This window comes from Pelobates fuscus, chromosome 4 (assembly GCF_036172605.1).
Source record: "Pelobates fuscus isolate aPelFus1 chromosome 4, aPelFus1.pri, whole genome shotgun sequence".
Taxonomy (NCBI): domain Eukaryota; kingdom Metazoa; phylum Chordata; class Amphibia; order Anura; family Pelobatidae; genus Pelobates; species Pelobates fuscus.
In genome coordinates, this window is record NC_086320.1 from 9464874 (window position 1) to 9481879 (window position 17006).

General features: G+C 51.6%; 1 protein-coding gene across 1 annotated transcript in view; it reads left to right on the top strand.

The window, feature by feature from the left end:
- The first annotated feature begins 3283 nt into the window (after nt 1–3283).
- Nucleotides 3284–17006, top strand: part of LRRC24 (leucine rich repeat containing 24) — a 148710-nt gene continuing 134987 nt past the window's right edge. Inside the window, exon 1 of the mRNA XM_063450223.1 lies at nt 3284–3395. The gene's annotated coding sequence lies outside the window, so the exon portion shown is untranslated. The remainder of the gene's footprint in view (nt 3396–17006) is intronic.

Below are 17006 nucleotides of genomic sequence, written 5' to 3' on the forward strand. Positions count from 1 at the left end.
AATGATGCTGGGAAGGAGGGGGTTAATGATCCCGGGGAGGAGGGGTTAATGATGCCGGGGAGGGGGGTTAATAATCCTGGTTGCCGGAGAGGAGGGGGTTAATGGTGCCGGGGAGGAGGGGGTTATTGATTCCGGGGAGAAGGGGCTTAATGGTGCCGGGGAGGAGGTGGTTAATGGTTCCGGAGAGGAGGAGGTTAATGATGCTGGGGAGGAGAGGGTTAATAGTGCCGGACGGGGGTGTTTAATGATTCCGGGGAGGAGGGGGATAATGGGTTAATGATCCCGGGGCGGGGGTGAGTTAATAATCCTGGTTGCCGGGGAGGAGGGGGTTAATGATCCCAGGGAGGAGGGGGTTAATGATGCCGGGAGGGTGGGGGTAATAATCCTGGTTGCCGGGGAGGAGGGGGTTAATGATGCCGGGGAGGGGGGTTAATAACCCTGGTTGCCGGGGAGGAGGGGGTTAATGATGTGGGGGTGGAGGGGGTTAATGGTGCCGGGGAGGAGGGGGCTAATGGGTTAATGATCCCGAGGAAGAGGGGGTTAATAATCCTGGTTGCCGGGGGTTAATGGTGCCGGGGAGGAGGGGGTTAATGATCCCGGTGAGGAGGGTTTAATGGGTTAATGGTGCCGGGGGGTTAATGATCCCGGGGAGGAGGGGGTTAATGGTGCCAGGACGGAGGGGGTTAATGGGTTAAAGGTTGCCAGGGAGGAGGGGGTTAACGGGTTAATGGTGCTGGGGAGGAGGGGGTTAATGATCCCGGTGAGGAGGGGGTTAATGGGTTAATGATCCCGAGAGGAGGGGGTTAATGGGTTAATGGTGCCGGGAAGGAGTGGGTTAATGGGTTAAAGGTTGCCAGGGAGGAGGGGGTTAATGGGTTAATGGTGGCGGGGAGGAGGGGTTAATGATCCCGGGGAGGAGGGGTTAATAATCCTGGTTGCCGGGAGGAGGGGGTTAATGATGCCGGGGAGGGGGGTATTTAATAATCCTGGTTGCCGGGGAGGGGTGGTTAATGGTGCCGGGGAGTAGGGGGTTAATGATGCCGGGAAGGAGGGGGTTAATGATCCCGGGGAGGAGGGGTTAATGATGCCGGGGAGGGGGGTTAATAATCCTGGTTGCCGGAGAGGAGGGGGTTAATGGTGCCGGGGAGGAGGGGGTTATTGATTCCGGGGAGAAGGGGCTTAATGGTGCCGGGGAGGAGGTGGTTAATGTTTCCGGAGAGGAGGAGGTTAATGATGCTGGGGAGGAGAGGGTTAATAGTGCCGGGCGGGGGTGTTTAATGATTCTGGGGAGGAGGGGGATAATGGGTTAATGATCCCGGGGCGGGGGTGGGTTAATAATCCTGGTTGCCGGGGAGGAGGGGTTAATGGGTTAATGATCCCAGGGAGGAGGGGGTTAATGATGCCAGGTGCTGGGGAGGGGGGGTTAATGGTGCCGGGGGGAGGGGGTTAATGATGCCGGGAAGGAGGGGGTTAATGATGCCGGGGAGCAGGGGGTTAATGGGTTAATGATGCCGGGGAGGGGGGGTTAATAACCCTGGTTGCCTGGGAAGAGGGGGTTAATGATGTGGGGGGTGGAGGGGGTTAATGGTGCCGGGGAGGAGGGGGCTAATGGGTTAATGATCCCGAGGAAGAGGGGGTTAATAATCCTGGTTGCCAGGGGTTAATGGTGCCGGGGAGGAGGGGGTTAATGATCCCGGTGAGGAGGGGGTTAATGGGTTAATGGTGCCGGGGGGTTAATGATCCCGGGGAGGAGGGGGTTAATGGTGCCAGGACGGAGGGGGTTAATGGGTTAAAGGTTGCCAGGGAGGAGGGGGTTAACGGGTTAATGGTGCCGGGGAGGAGGGGGTTAATGATCCCGGTGAGGAGGGGGTTAATGGGTTAATGGTGCCGGGGGTTAATGATCCCGAGAGGAGGGGGTTAATGGGTTAATGGTGCCGGGAAGGAGGGGGTTAATGGGTTAAAGGTTGCCAGGGAGGAGGGGGTTAATGGGTTAATGGTGGCGGGGAGGAGGGGTTAATGATCCCGGGGAGGAGGGGTTAATAATCCTGGTTGCCGGGAGGAGGGGGTTAATGATGCCGGGTGCCGGGGAGGAGGGGGTTAATGGCTGCCGGAGGTTAATGGGTTAATGGTTGCCGGGGAGGAGGGAGTTAATGGGTTAATGTGCCGGGGATGAGGGGGTTAATGATTTAATGATCCCGGGGAGGAGGGGGTTAATGGTGCGGGGGGGGGGGTTAATGATCCAATGATCCCGGGGAGGAGGGGTTAAGAATCCTGGTTGCCGGGAGGAGGGGGTTAATGATGCCGGGTGCCGGGGAGGAGGGGGTTAATGGGTTAAAGGTTGCCAGGGAGGAGGGGGTTAATGGGTTAATGGTGGCGGGGAGGAGGGGTTAATGATCCCGGGGAGGAGGGGTTAATAATCCTGGTTGCCGGGAGGAGGGGGTTAATGATGCCGGGTGCCGGGGAGGAGGGGCTTAATGGTGGCGGGGAGGAGGGGGTTAATGATCCCGGGGAGGAGGGGTTAATAATCCTGGTTGCCGGGAGGAGGGGGTTAATGATGCCGGGTGCCGGGGAGGAGGGGGTTAATGGCTGCCGGGGTATAATGGGTTAATGGTTGCCGGGGATGAGGGGGTTAATGGTTTAATGATCCCGGGGAGGAGGGGGGTTAATGATGCGGGGGGGGGGTTAATAATCCTGGTTGCCGGGGAGGAGGGGGTTAATGATCCGGGGAGGAGGGGGGTTAATGATGCGGGGGGGGGGGTTAATAATCCTGGTTGCCGGGGAGGAGGGGGTTAATGACGCCGGGCTCTGGGGAGGGGGGTTAATGGTGCTGGGGAGGAGGGGGTTAATGATGCCGGGAAGGAGGGGGTTAATGATGCCAGGTTCTGGGGAGGGGGGTTAATGGTGCCGGGGAGGAGGGGGTTAATGATGCCGGGAAGGAGGGGGTTAATGATGCCGGGGAGCAGGAGGTTAATGGGTTAATGATGGGGGGGGTTAATAAGCCTGGTTGCCGGGGAGGAGGGGGTTAATGATGTCGGGGGTGTAGGGGGTTAATGGTGCCGGGGAGGAGAGGGTTAATGGGTTAATGGTGCCGGGGAGGGGGGGTTAATGGTGCACGGTGTTAATGGGTTAATGGTTCCGGGGAGGAGGGGGTTAATGGGTTAATGGTGCCGGGGAGGAGGGGGTTAATGGGTTAATGGTGCCGGGGAGGAGGGGGTTAATGGTGCCGGGTGTTAATGGGTTAATGGTGCCGGTGATGTCATTGCGGTCTGTCGGTCGGGGAGGAGGAGGAGGCTGGCAGTGCAGGATGGGCAGCAGGAGGCTGTGGATGGAGGGGACCGCGGGCTCCCGGGGCCCCCAGTGTGGCTCTCAGTGAGGACTCCGACACCTGCCCTCCGGTGAGTGAGCACTCATTGCTCTGAGTACAGCGTGGGCTGAGTGTAATGCGGGGGGAGAGGGGCTGGGAGAAGGATGGGGCTGTGATAACATGGGGGTCTGTGATAACATCTGGGGGTCTGTGATAACATGGGGGGGGGGGGGGGCTGTGATAATATCTGGGGGTCTGTGATAACATGGGGGGCTGTGATAATATCTGGGGGGCTGTGATAATATCTGGGGGGCTGTGATAACATGGGGGGTCTGTGATAACGGGGGCTGTGATAACATGGGGGGCTGTGATAATATCTGGGGGGATGTGATAACATCTGGGGTGGGCTGTGATAACATGGGGGGCTGTAATAATATCTGGGGGGCTGTGATAATATCTAGGGGTCTGTGATAACATGGGGGGTCTGTGATAACATCTGGGGGTCTGTGATAACATCTGGGGGTCTGTGATAACATGGGGGGCTGTAATAATATCTGGGGGTCTGTGATATCTGGGGGTCTGTGATAACATCTGGGGGGAGGCTGTGATAACATCTGGGGGGAGGGCTGTGATAACATCTGGGGAGTTGTAATAACATGTGGGGGTCTGTGTTATGATTTGGGGGGCTGTGATAACATGGGGGGTCTGTAATAATATCTGGGGGGCTGTGATAACATGGGGGGTCTGTGATTACATGTGGGAGGCTGTGATAACATGGGGGGTGATAATATCTGGGGGGCTGTAATAATATCTGGGGGCCTGCGATAATATTTGGGGGCTGTGATAATATCTGGGGGTCTGTGATGAAATATGGGGGTCTGTGATAACATGTGGGGGATGTGTTTTTTATATATATATATATATATATATATATATATAATATGGGGGTCTCTGTTAATATATGGGGGTCCGTGAGGTGGGGGTCTGTAATAATATCTGGGGCCTGTGATAATTTCCGGGGGGCTGTAATTATATTTGGGGGGGTCTGTAATACTATCTGGGGGGATTGTAATAACACGTGAGTGTCTGTAATAACGTCTGGGGGTCTGTAATAACGTGAGGATCTCTAATAGTATCTGGGGGGTCTGTAATAAGATTGTGGGGTCTGTAATATATGGGGGTCTGTGATAAGTTGTGGGGTCTGTGATAAGTTGTGGGGTCTGTAATACGAATTGGGGTTTGTGATAAAGTCTGGGGGTCTGTGTGGGGATGAGGTTATGGTATGGGGGTCTGTGTGGGGATATGGATATGGTTATGGTCTGGGGGTCTGTGTGGGGATATGGTTATGGTCTGGGGGTCTGTGTGGGGATGAGGTTATGGTCTGGGGGTCTGTGTGGGGATGAGGTTATGGAATGGGGTCTGTGTGGGGATGTGGTTATGGTATGGTGTGGGGGTCTGTGTTGGGATGGGGTTATGGTATGGTGTGGGGGTCTGTGTTGGGATAGGGTTATGGTATGGTGTGGGGGTCTGTGTTGGGATGGGGTTATGGTATGGTGTGGGGGTCTGTGTTGGGATGGGGTTATGGTATGGTGTGGGGGTCTGTGTTGGGATGGGGTTATGGTATGGTGTGGGGGTCTGTGTTGGGATGGGGTTATGGTATGGTGTGGGGGTCTGTGTGGGGATGGGGTTATGGTATGGGGGTCTGTGTTGGGATATGGTTATGGTATGGGGGTCTGTGTGGGGATGGGGTTTGGGTTATGGTATGGAGGTCTGTGTGGGGATATGGTTATGGTATGGGGGTCTGTGTGGGGATGGGGTTATGGTGTGGGGATATGGTTATGGTATGGGGGTCTGTATGGGGGTCTGTGTGGGGATATGGTTATGGTATGGGGGGTCTGTGTGGGGATGGGGTTATGGTATGGGGGGGTCTGTGTAGGGATATGGTTATGGTATGGGGTCTGTGTTGGGATGGGGTTATGGTATGTGGCTTTATGTTGAATTGGGGGTCTCTGTGTTCGTCTGTGTGAAGAATGTTAGGACAGAGATTGAAATCTGGATTTAGGGTGAGATGTGACTGGGGTCTCTATGAGGTATGGCTTGGGACAGTGGGGGAGTCTGAGTGAGAGATGTAAGAGTTGATGGGGTTCTGTATGATCAGTGGTTTGGGGTGGTAATGGGGGTCAGGGTAATCAGTGGCAGGGAAGGGTAAAGGTCATTAGTGGCTGCGGATGGTAATGGGGGTCGTGGTGATCGGTGGCTATGAATTATGTAACTGGGGGTCAAGTTGATTAGTGGCTGGGGATGATGGGATTGGGGGTCGGGGTGATCAGTGGCTGTGGAGGATGTGATGATGTGGCTGGGGAGGGTGAGATGATTTGGGTTTGATTTTTCTGAGGACTGTAGTGGATCTGGGGAAGAGGGTCTGGTTGAGGAGCCGAGGGTGATAGGACTTGTATCTAACATTCTGCAATTAGAGAATATTCTCATTCCTTTTATTGTACATTTATATTGGCATTTATTAATATGAAATGATCACTGCATTGGTCTTTACTGTGCTTTATATTTATCCTGTTTGGCATTAATATTAACTGATTTGTATGTATTTTATATTAAGTGATTTATTCTTATTAATATAATATTAAATAATATATGTATATGAATATTGTGTGTGTGTGTGTGTGTGTGTGTGTGTATATATATATATAATATGAAGCGATATCTGTGTATTAGGAGGAGGTGTGAGATAAGTCTCCCAATGTCTGTGTATTAGGACAAGGGGAGAGGTACTTCTCATGATATCTCTGTATTAGGAGGGGGAGAGGTACGTGTCCTGATATCTCTGTATTAGGAGCGGGGTGAGGTGTGTTCCTGGTGTCTGTGATGGGGAGGGGTCCGGATATCTCTGTATTGAGAGGAGAGGTACGTGTCCGGATATCTCTGTATTGAGAGGAGAGGTACGTGTCCGGATATCTCTGTATTGAGAGGAGAGGTACGTGTCCGGATATCTCTGTATTAGGAGGGGAGAGGTACGTGTCCAGATATCTCTGTATTAGGAGGGGGAGAGTTACGTGTCCTGATATCTCTGTATTAGGAGGGGAGAGGTACGTGTCCTGATATCTGTGTATTAGGAGGGGAGAGGTACGTGTCCTGATATCTGTGTATTAGGAGGGGGAGAGTTACGTGTCCTGATATCTCTGTATTAGGAGGGGAGAGGTACGTGTCCTGATATCTCTGTATTAGGAGGGGAGAGGTACGTGTCCTGATATCTTTGTATTAGGAGGGGGAGAGGTACGTGTCCTGATATCTCTGTATTAGGAGGGGAGAGGTACGTGTCCTGATATCTCTGTATTAGGAGGGGGAGAGGTACGTGTCCTGATATCTCTGTATTAGGAGGGGGAGAGGTACGTGTCCTGATATCTCTGTATTAGGAGGGGGAGAGGTACGTGTCCTGATATCTCTGTATTAGGAGGAGAAGAGTTACGTGTCCTGATATCTCTGTATTAGGAGGGGGAGAGGTACGTGTCCTGATATCTGTGTAAGAGGAAATGGTAACCAAGCATTTACTGTAACCTTTATCACACTTTGTACAATATACAAGTGTTTAAAACAAAACTTTTTCTACAGCTGATCATTTGATCTACTCACCGTAGAAAAAATTTTGTTCACGCCATCTGGAATGTAGAACACTCTAACACGCACGGTGAGCTGAATGGTGTTGGCCAACATTTACACAAAAATAGTTAATTTAAAAAGTCACTTGCTCCCCTCTAGTGACCGCTTGGCTACTTTTGCCTAAACTTTGCATAATTCACTACAAGTTGGTGATTAGTGAACAAAGTCTATTGTCTGTCACAATCTATATTTATCGTATTAGATTGTGAGCCGGTTTGAACAGGGCCTTCATCTCTCAATCAATAATTTCTTTATACCCCCATTGTATATTTGTACTGCGCTGCGGAATATGTTAACCCTATATAAATGTTAATATTATTAATCACAGCCAGCTCTCTCTCTCTCTCACACACACACACACACACACACACACACACACACACACACACACACTAATCATTTGCTAGATTTAGGTTGAATAAGCATGCAGTGATAAGAGTTTATCATATTTCCAAATCTAGCATTTTGGGGGCATTACTGCCATTCCAGTTTCCACCCACTCCAATCCGATGTCTTATAGATGTTTGTGGACGGTCACTGTGTCCCGGGGGTCCTCAGGGCTGTGCGGATTGTAATAGTGAGGGTCAGGATGGCGGTTGAGAACCCATTACCGTGATTGGCGCAGTATAGACTGAATGCTTTGCAGAACCTTTATTGAATGAAATGGCTCTGAGTTCGCTATACTCAAGACATACCGAGAAACGTGGAATCAATCACACAGTATGTTCACACATAAAACAGAAACACGTAAATAGAAGAAAATAAAGCATATTTATGCTGTTTATGTTTTATTTATGGTTTTCTTTTTTATGTATTTGAGCAACTGAAGAACATACTGTGCGAGAGATTCCACATTTCCATATGAGTATTGTATGAATCTAAAGCGTCTTTATAAATGGGGGGGATTATTCCCCCGTCTTTATAAATGGGGGGGATTAGAGTTCTGCTATATAACTGCGATAGAACGGAATATAACTGCAATATAACGGAATATAACTGCGATAGAACGGGATATAACTGCGCTATAACGGGATATAACTGCAATATAACGGAATATAACGGAATATAACTGCGATATAACGGAATATAACTGCGATATAACGGAATATAACTGCGATATAACGGAATATAACTGCGATATAACGGGATATAACTGCGATGTAACGGGATATAACTGCGATATAACGGAATATAACTGCTGTGGCGAAACCAACTTCGCCACTGTGAACTGGAGAGGCCTGGTTGCTAGCCTCCTGCCCGCTGACTATGGCCCCTGGACATATTGCACTTTAAAAACTATATTTGGGCATGTAATAATTTATATTGCTGCTACTGGCCCTTTAAAATCAGCGATGGACATATTGGGACTTTTGGGACTAATGTCCCTTTAAGACTTTGTAACATATCACAGTAATACTGTCTTAAATATTATGTAGGTATTTATGTGTTCAGTTAAACTGGGGATATGTAGAAATGTGTGTTTTATGTGTTAAATGTATCAGTATGTAATTTTATGTCTTTTACTGTCTTTTTGCAACCATGTGGTTAATGGAGTCTGACTCTAGTCCTAGATAATTGGATTACTTCTCCAATTATCTCCAGGGCAGAAGGGAGGAAGCCGGGATGCATTGTGGGGATGTTTTTCTGCCAGCCAGAAAGGAACAAAAGATACTTTTAGTAACTTTTGAACCCCTGGTCGGATTCATGCCATTTTTTAATATGTTGTTCCCCTGAATGGATTGATTGTGGATATGTATTTTTATGTGAATGTGATGTATGGTTCTAAAGTTATGAAAGTTGTGTAAAAGTATATTTTGAACTGTATGCATAATGGGATTATGTGTCACACTAAGGGGAGGGGATGTGTTGGAGGTAACATCTATGTAATTGGTTCTTTTATGCCTCCTCCTGGGTGTGGCCTGTATGTGTGAGTTGGAAATAAAAGCCAGGCTGGGTGAGCCAGTTGGGAGTTCCTGTTTAACCCTCAAAATGAAGTGTCGTCTCGTTCTTGGGGGGAATTGGATTGTAAGCTGACTGCCAGGAGTGTAAGCGGATTGTATGCTTTTCTTGTTCAGCTGTTCCAGTTCGGAGTGTTATCTTGTATCCAGTTCGGGAGTTTGGTGTTCTGCAGTAGCTGTGCCTGTCTCTCAAAAAGGGGATTATCGCCTAAACTGGGTTTTATCCTCTTGTAAGTGAAACGGTCCGTTACAATTGGTGGCAAGCGGCGGGATCGTTCCTACAACCAGAGGGACAGCTACAGACAACACTATTCCTGGATTACAAAGTGAGGGCAACGCCAGTACCCGTACAGCGCCCCTATCTACGAAGGATTTTGGGAAAATGGGCAACACGCACACCTGGGCAACACACACACCTGAGGAAGAGAGTGAATTAGAATGGAGAGATAATGCCCGGATAAGATTATGGTATGATGCCCGGGAAGAAGTCCAGTATCAACGGCAGCAGCGCTTTCCTGGTGCCGCATACCTGTTGGAGGAACAAATGGCCTGGCGGATGCCGCTTCTGGGGGACCAACCCGGAGGGGAGCGGGTAAGACAACTTGAGTACCTCGTGGAAAGGGAACTGAGCCTGGACGTCTCATACCGGGCACTGTGGTGGTGCACTGTCCAGCCAGAGACGTGGAGGGCAGAGGGCATCCAGCCGGAGGGGGATCACTACACTAGCCCTGGCCTGTTGTGGAAGGCCCTAACAGAAGACGCCGACTTCGGCAGTCCAGCAGAGTCACGGTACTGGGCTATCGTGCATTACCGGAGTGAGATGTTACAGGGCCCGAGATCTATTGGACTGGGACGAGACCTCCGCCGTTTCGCTGCCATGGAACAAGGGCTGGAGATGGACTATGTAGAACTATTAAATTCCGGCCCAGATCCCCAACGGCAGTGTGTGTCCCAGGGAGCAGAAGGTGCAGTCCTTCCTCCCCAGCGGCAGTGTGTACCCCAGGGAGCTGATGGTGTCGTCCATCCTCCCCAGCAGCAGTGTGTGTCCCAAGGAGCAGAAGGTGCCGTCCTTCCTCCCCAGCGGCAGTGTGTACCCCAGGGAGCTGATGGTGTCGTCCATCCTCCCCAGCGGCAGTGTGTGCCCCAGGGAGCAGAAGGTGCAGTCCTTCCTCCCCAGCGGCAGTGTGTAACCCAGGGAGCGGATGGTGTCGTCCTCCCTCCCCAGCGGCAGGCTGAGTTACAGGGGGCAGAGGTTGTTGTTCCTGCCCCCCAGCAGCAAAGTGAGATGCCAAGAAGGCAGTGTGAAGTGCACGGTCAGACACTGGGGTCAGCAGTTACAGCATGCACGGTCAGACACTGGGGTCAGCGGTTACAGCATGCAAGGTCAGACACTGGGGTCAGCGGCTTACAGCATGCACGGTCAGACACTGGGGTCAGCGGTTACAGCATGCACGGTCAGACACTGGGGTCAGCGGCTTACAGCATGCACGGCCAGACACTGGGGTCAGCGGTTACAGCATGCACGGCCAGACACTGGGGTCAGCGGTTACAGCATGCACGGTCAGACACTGGGGTCAGCAGTTACAGCATGCACGGTCAGACACTGGGGTCAGCGGTTACAGCATGCAAGGTCAGACACTCTGGTCAGCGGCTTACAGCATGCACGGTCAGACACTGGGGTCAGCGGTTACAGCATGCACGGTCAGACACTGGGGTCAGCGGCTTACAGCATGCACGGTCAGACACTGGGGTCAGCGGTTACAGCATGCACGGCCAGACACTGGGGTCAGCGGTTACAGCATGCACGGTTAGACACTGGGGTCAGCGGTTACAGCATGCACGGTCAGACACTGGGGTCAGCGGTTACAGCATGCACGGTCAGACACTGGGGTCAGCGGCTTTCAGCATGCACGGTCAGACACTGGGGTCAGCGGTTACAGCATGCACGGTCAGACACTGGGGTCAGCGGTTACAGCATGCACGGTCAGACACTGGGGTCAGCGGTTACAGCATGCACGGTCAGACACTGGGGTCAGCGGCTTACAGCATGCACGGTCAGACACTGGGGTCAGCGGCTTACAGCATGCACGGTCAGACACTGGGGTCAGCGGCTTACAGCATGCACGGTCAGACACTGGGGTCAGCGGCTTACAGCATGCACGGTCAGACACTGGGGTCAGCGGCTTACAGCATGCACGGTCAGACACTGGGGTCAGCGGCTTACAGCATGCACGGTCAGACACTGGGGTCAGCGGCTTACAGCATGCACGGCCAGACACTGGGGTCAGCGGTTACAGCATGCACGGCCAGACACTGGGGTCAGCGGTTACAGCATGCACGGCCAGACACTGGGGTCAGCGGTTACAGCATGCACGGTCAGACACTGGGGTCAGCGGTTACAGCATGCACGGTCAGACACTGGGGTCAGCGGTTACAGCATGCACGGTCAGACACTGGGGTCAGCGGTTACAGCATGCACGGTCAGACACTGGGGTCAGCGGTTACAGCATGCACGGTCAGACACTGGGGTCAGCGGCTTTCAGCATGCACAGTCAGACACTGGGGTCAGCGGTTACAGCATGCACGGTCAGACACTGGGGTCAGCGGCTTACAGCATGCACGGTCAGACACTGGGGTCAGCGGCTTACAGCATGCACGGTCAGACACTGGGGTCAGCGGCTTACAGCATGCACGGCCAGACACTGGGGTCAGCGGTTACAGCATGCACGGTCAGACACTGGGGTCAGCGGTTACAGCATGCACGGCCAGACACTGGGGTCAGCGGTTACAGCATGCACGGTCAGACACTGGGGTCAGCGGTTACAGCATGCACGGTCAGACACTGGGGTCAGCGGTTACAGCATGCACGGCCAGACACTGGGGTCAGCGGTTACAGCATGCACGGTCAGACACTGGGGTCAGCGGTTACAGCATGCACGGTCAGACACTGGGGTCAGCGGTTACAGCATGCACGGTCAGACACTGGGGTCAGCGGTTACAGCATGCACGGTCAGACACTGGGGTCAGCGGCTTACAGCATGCACGGTCAGACACTGGGGTCAGCGGTTACAGCATGCACGGTCAGACACTGGGGTCAGCGGTTACAGCATGCACGGCCAGACACTGGGGTCAGCGGTTACAGCATGCACGGCCAGACACTGGGGTCAGCGGTTACAGCATGCACGGCCAGACACTGGGGTCAGCGGTTACAGCATGCACGGCCAGACACTGGGGTCAGCGGTTACAGCATGCACGGTCAGACACTGGGGTCAGCGGTTACAGCATGCACGGTCAGACACTGGGGTCAGCGGCTTTCAGCATGCACAGTCAGACACTGGGGTCAGCGGTTACAGCATGCACGGTCAGACACTGGGGTCAGCGGTTACAGCATGCACGGTCAGACACTGGGGTCAGCGGTTACAGCATGCACGGTCAGACACTGGGGTCAGTAGGTTACAGCATGCACGGTCAGACACTGGGGTCAGCGGCTTACAGCATGCACGGTCAGACACTGGGGTCAGCGGCTTACAGCATGCACGGTCAGACACTGGGGTCAGCGGCTTACAGCATGCACGGTCAGACACTGGGGTCAGCGGTTTACAGCATGCACGGCCAGACACTGGGGTCAGCGGCTTACAGCATGCACGGCCAGACACTGGGGTCAGCGGCTTACAGCATGCACGGCCAGACACTGGGGTCAGCGGTTACAGCATGCACGGCCAGACACTGGGGTCAGCGGTTACAGCATGCACGGCCAGACACTGGGGTCAGCGGTTACAGCATGCACGGTCAGACACTGGGGTCAGCGGTTACAGCATGCACGGTCAGACACTGGGGTCAGCGGTTACAGCATGCACGGTCAGACACTGGGGTCAGCGGTTACAGCATGCACGGTCAGACACTGGGGTCAGCGGTTACAGCATGCACGGTCAGACACTGGGGTCAGCGGCTTTCAGCATGCACAGTCAGACACTGGGGTCAGCGGTTACAGCATGCACGGTCAGACACTGGGGTCAGCGGCTTACAGCATGCACGGTCAGACACTGGGGTCAGCGGCTTACAGCATGCACGGTCAGACACTGGGGTCAGCGGCTTACAGCATGCACGGCCAGACACTGGGGTCAGCGGTTACAGCATGCACGGTCAGACACTGGGGTCAGCGGTTACAGCATGCACGGCCAGACACTGGGGTCAGCGGTTACAGCATGCACGGTCAGACACTGGGGTCAGCGGTTACAGCATGCACGGTCAGACACTGGGGTCAGCGGTTACAGCATGCACGGCCAGACACTGGGGTCAGCGGTTACAGCATGCACGGTCAGACACTGGGGTCAGCGGTTACAGCATGCACGGTCAGACACTGGGGTCAGCGGTTACAGCATGCACGGTCAGACACTGGGGTCAGCGGTTACAGCATGCACGGTCAGACACTGGGGTCAGCGGCTTACAGCATGCACGGTCAGACACTGGGGTCAGCGGTTACAGCATGCACGGTCAGACACTGGGGTCAGCGGTTACAGCATGCACGGCCAGACACTGGGGTCAGCGGTTACAGCATGCACGGCCAGACACTGGGGTCAGCGGTTACAGCATGCACGGCCAGACACTGGGGTCAGCGGTTACAGCATGCACGGCCAGACACTGGGGTCAGCGGTTACAGCATGCACGGTCAGACACTGGGGTCAGCGGTTACAGCATGCACGGTCAGACACTGGGGTCAGCGGCTTTCAGCATGCACAGTCAGACACTGGGGTCAGCGGTTACAGCATGCACAGTCAGACACTGGGGTCAGCGGTTACAGCATGCACGGTCAGACACTGGGGTCAGCGGTTACAGCATGCACGGTCAGACACTGGGGTCAGTAGGTTACAGCATGCACGGTCAGACATTGGGGTCAGCGGCTTACAGCATGCACGGTCAGACACTGGGGTCAGCGGCTTACAGCATGCACGGTCAGACACTGGGGTCAGCGGCTTACAGCATGCACGGTCAGACACTGGGGTCAGCGGTTTACAGCATGCACGGCCAGACACTGGGGTCAGCGGCTTACAGCATGCACGGCCAGACACTGGGGTCAGCGGTTACAGCATGCACGGTCAGACACTGGGGTCAGCGGTTACAGCATGCACGGTCAGACACTGGGGTCAGCGGTTACAGCATGCACGGTCAGACACTGGGGTCAGCGGTTACAGCATGCACGGTCAGACACTGGGGTCGGTATACTAGAACTTGTAGGTAATATCTGACACAATTCTGAATTGCTAGTATTTGTACTGACTCAATGCAATATTGTCTGAGGGACTGACTAGAATTCCAATAGTGGGACAGACTGACACACACGAAGTCTCATTTTGAAAGCGGTTTCTCACATCACTGGATTGCCCCCGATTCGCACCGTTATCTGCGCTGTGTAACTCTCTGGTGTGCAGGTAAATCTCGGCATTGTCTGTTTTTATTTGCACATTTAATCATTTTATAAGAGCTAGAAATAGGGCAAGGGAGATCATGTTTACTGCGATAAAATGTTTTTATTTCTATAGCACAATTCAATGAATTTGCTGCCAGCACAGGCTCTGATAATCCCCCTAAACAGTCGCCTTTAATCGTGCCCTACCGTATGCATAAAGCAGCGTTTTAAGAGGACCGCTCTGTTTGCATTGATTTGATGAAGTAACACATTTTACAAATGATTCCTTTTGCGAACACGTCCTAGCTAGGTGACATGTCTCCGTAGGATGTCATTAACGCAGCAGCTGACAGCCTTCAAACTCCCTGTTTCGAGCCTGGATGGACATGTGAAGCCTTGGGCAGATTTAATAGCGCTGTCACTGCACATTGCGGGTTTGTTTAAATAAGGGGACAATCTCCAACACAGAACATAACCCCCTTCGTCCAATATTTGCCTTTGCGCCTCTGTGATCTGTATAAAGATGTCTAAATTATTTCTTTTTTTTAACGGCAAATCCTAGGCGATTCGGATGATCGGAATGGTAGTGCAGTAACGTGACATGTACGTATTGCGTGCAGCAGAATCCCTAATCAATCATTTGTTTGTTTTGGCAGACGGCTTCTAGTTCTGGCGAGAAACCTTTAAACCACAAGCTTTGCTGCCGATTGTGTTAGTTACCTGACCTTCGACGAGGGACGTTGATCAAAGTGATCTGAAAAAATTTCTGTTTTGGGGATTCAAAAACTCTTTAACGATTCCAAGTCATTGATTTCTTTTAAAAGCATAAAGAGTGTTGTTTTCTAAAAGAGTAATCAAAATACTAAAAGTGGTGCAATTACCATGACAACCAGAGGAAGCAGCCGCTCCATTTCATGGGTGCCCCCTCCCCATGTCAGAACATGAGTATTGGATAAATCTCTCCCAATGAGCAAACATTCTGCCTCGATTTCTACACCAAACAATACAATACTAATAAATGTTAAATAGTAACACACGCAATCCGCAACACAAAAAGTATCACAAACGATACAATGATAGAAAAGACGCAAAAGTAATACGTAGTCGAACAGATCGTCAGAATGAATAATTCAGGAAAAACACATCCTATGTCATATAAAAGTTGCAAATGAATGAGTGACACTTTGATAAATGTCCCCCTGTGTCTCTCTTCTGGCGGTTTTAGTAAAAGGTAAATTGTTGCAGTAATGTCAATATGGATATACGATGGTAAGAAAAGGTAAAATATGTAAAATATATACAATCACCTGTGTGGGTTACTCTAAACACACAAAGTGCAAAATGTGGAATAAAATGGTGAGAGCACTCAAACAATAATACAAGTTACCACAAGCGTAGGTGGAAACCATCCTGATTTATAAATAAAGAGAACGACCACAGGGTAATACATTCCACACTCAGGTATAAAGACAGACTACGGGCCCAACTCACATGCTGCTGAGCCACTTAAAAGTGACATGTGGACTTTCCTTGTTTTTATGTGTTGGCTTTTAATGTTAATCCAATAAATCGTGTTTTTACCTCCCATATCCTGCATCCTGGATTCTATAAGGTGGAATATCGAGAACACTAATTGGGAGTAATCCAGGTTTTAACAAGGACCCACTGTACCCACTGTACCCTCCGCTTAAAGCTTCTAGTCTGAGCCAGCTTTTTAAGTGGCTCAGCAGCATGTGAGTTGGGCCAGTAGTATGTCTTTATACCATAGCGCAGGTGCAGCGCATAGCACTGTGCCGAAATAGGATTGTGATGTCCTGTAGCGTGCCCGTCCTATTTTTGTAAATTTAGGTGTGCATGTTGCCGTATTCTGCTTGTGTTATTTATACTGCAGTTGCTTTGTATTGTTGTATTTGTGCGTATATGAGCTATTATATTGTATATGTTCATGAGTAGTTTGTGGTATTGTGTCCCTATGAATGTGGGCTGTGTATGGGGGCTGCTTGTAGAATTGTGTGTGTGGATGGATATGTCATATTGTGTGTTTGGTAGTGTGTGTATGTGTGGGGCTGTTTGGGGAATTGCATGTGGGGTTGTGTGCATGTATGTGGATTGTTAGTGGTGTTACGTTTGGGTGTGGGCTGTTCGTATTATTTGTATGAGGGTGAGGGCTATTCTGCATTTCTGTGTATATCTAGCAGTGTGGGTGACTTTCCTGGGGTTCAGTGGGGACCAGGCTGGCCAGGTACTGGTCAAGGACAGGAACTGCAACAGCAGCTGCGCCTGCTCTACTCCAGTGTGGATTCCTATTCACAAGTGCTGGGAAGAAGTGATCTCCGATAACTTCCTCTACGTGCTGCAATGCATACATTGAGGATTGTCCTTCACCACTGTAGCGGAATGCAGTGAGCCTGTCCTGCAAAATGCCTGTGTGACTGTGTTCGTATATGTTTTCCCTATGTTGAAATTGCTATTCGTTTGTGTATTATGTGAATTGTATGGTATTCGGTAGTTTCCATCCGTACTATATACTTATGGAAACTACCGAACGGAGGGACCACCCCAGAGAGAAGTGTGCCAGCTATTAAAGTTCACATTCTTTCCAACCGCAAGTTAACCGGCTCATTAACATTGTATCTGGGTGGCCGCCATTCGGCATGCGTACACG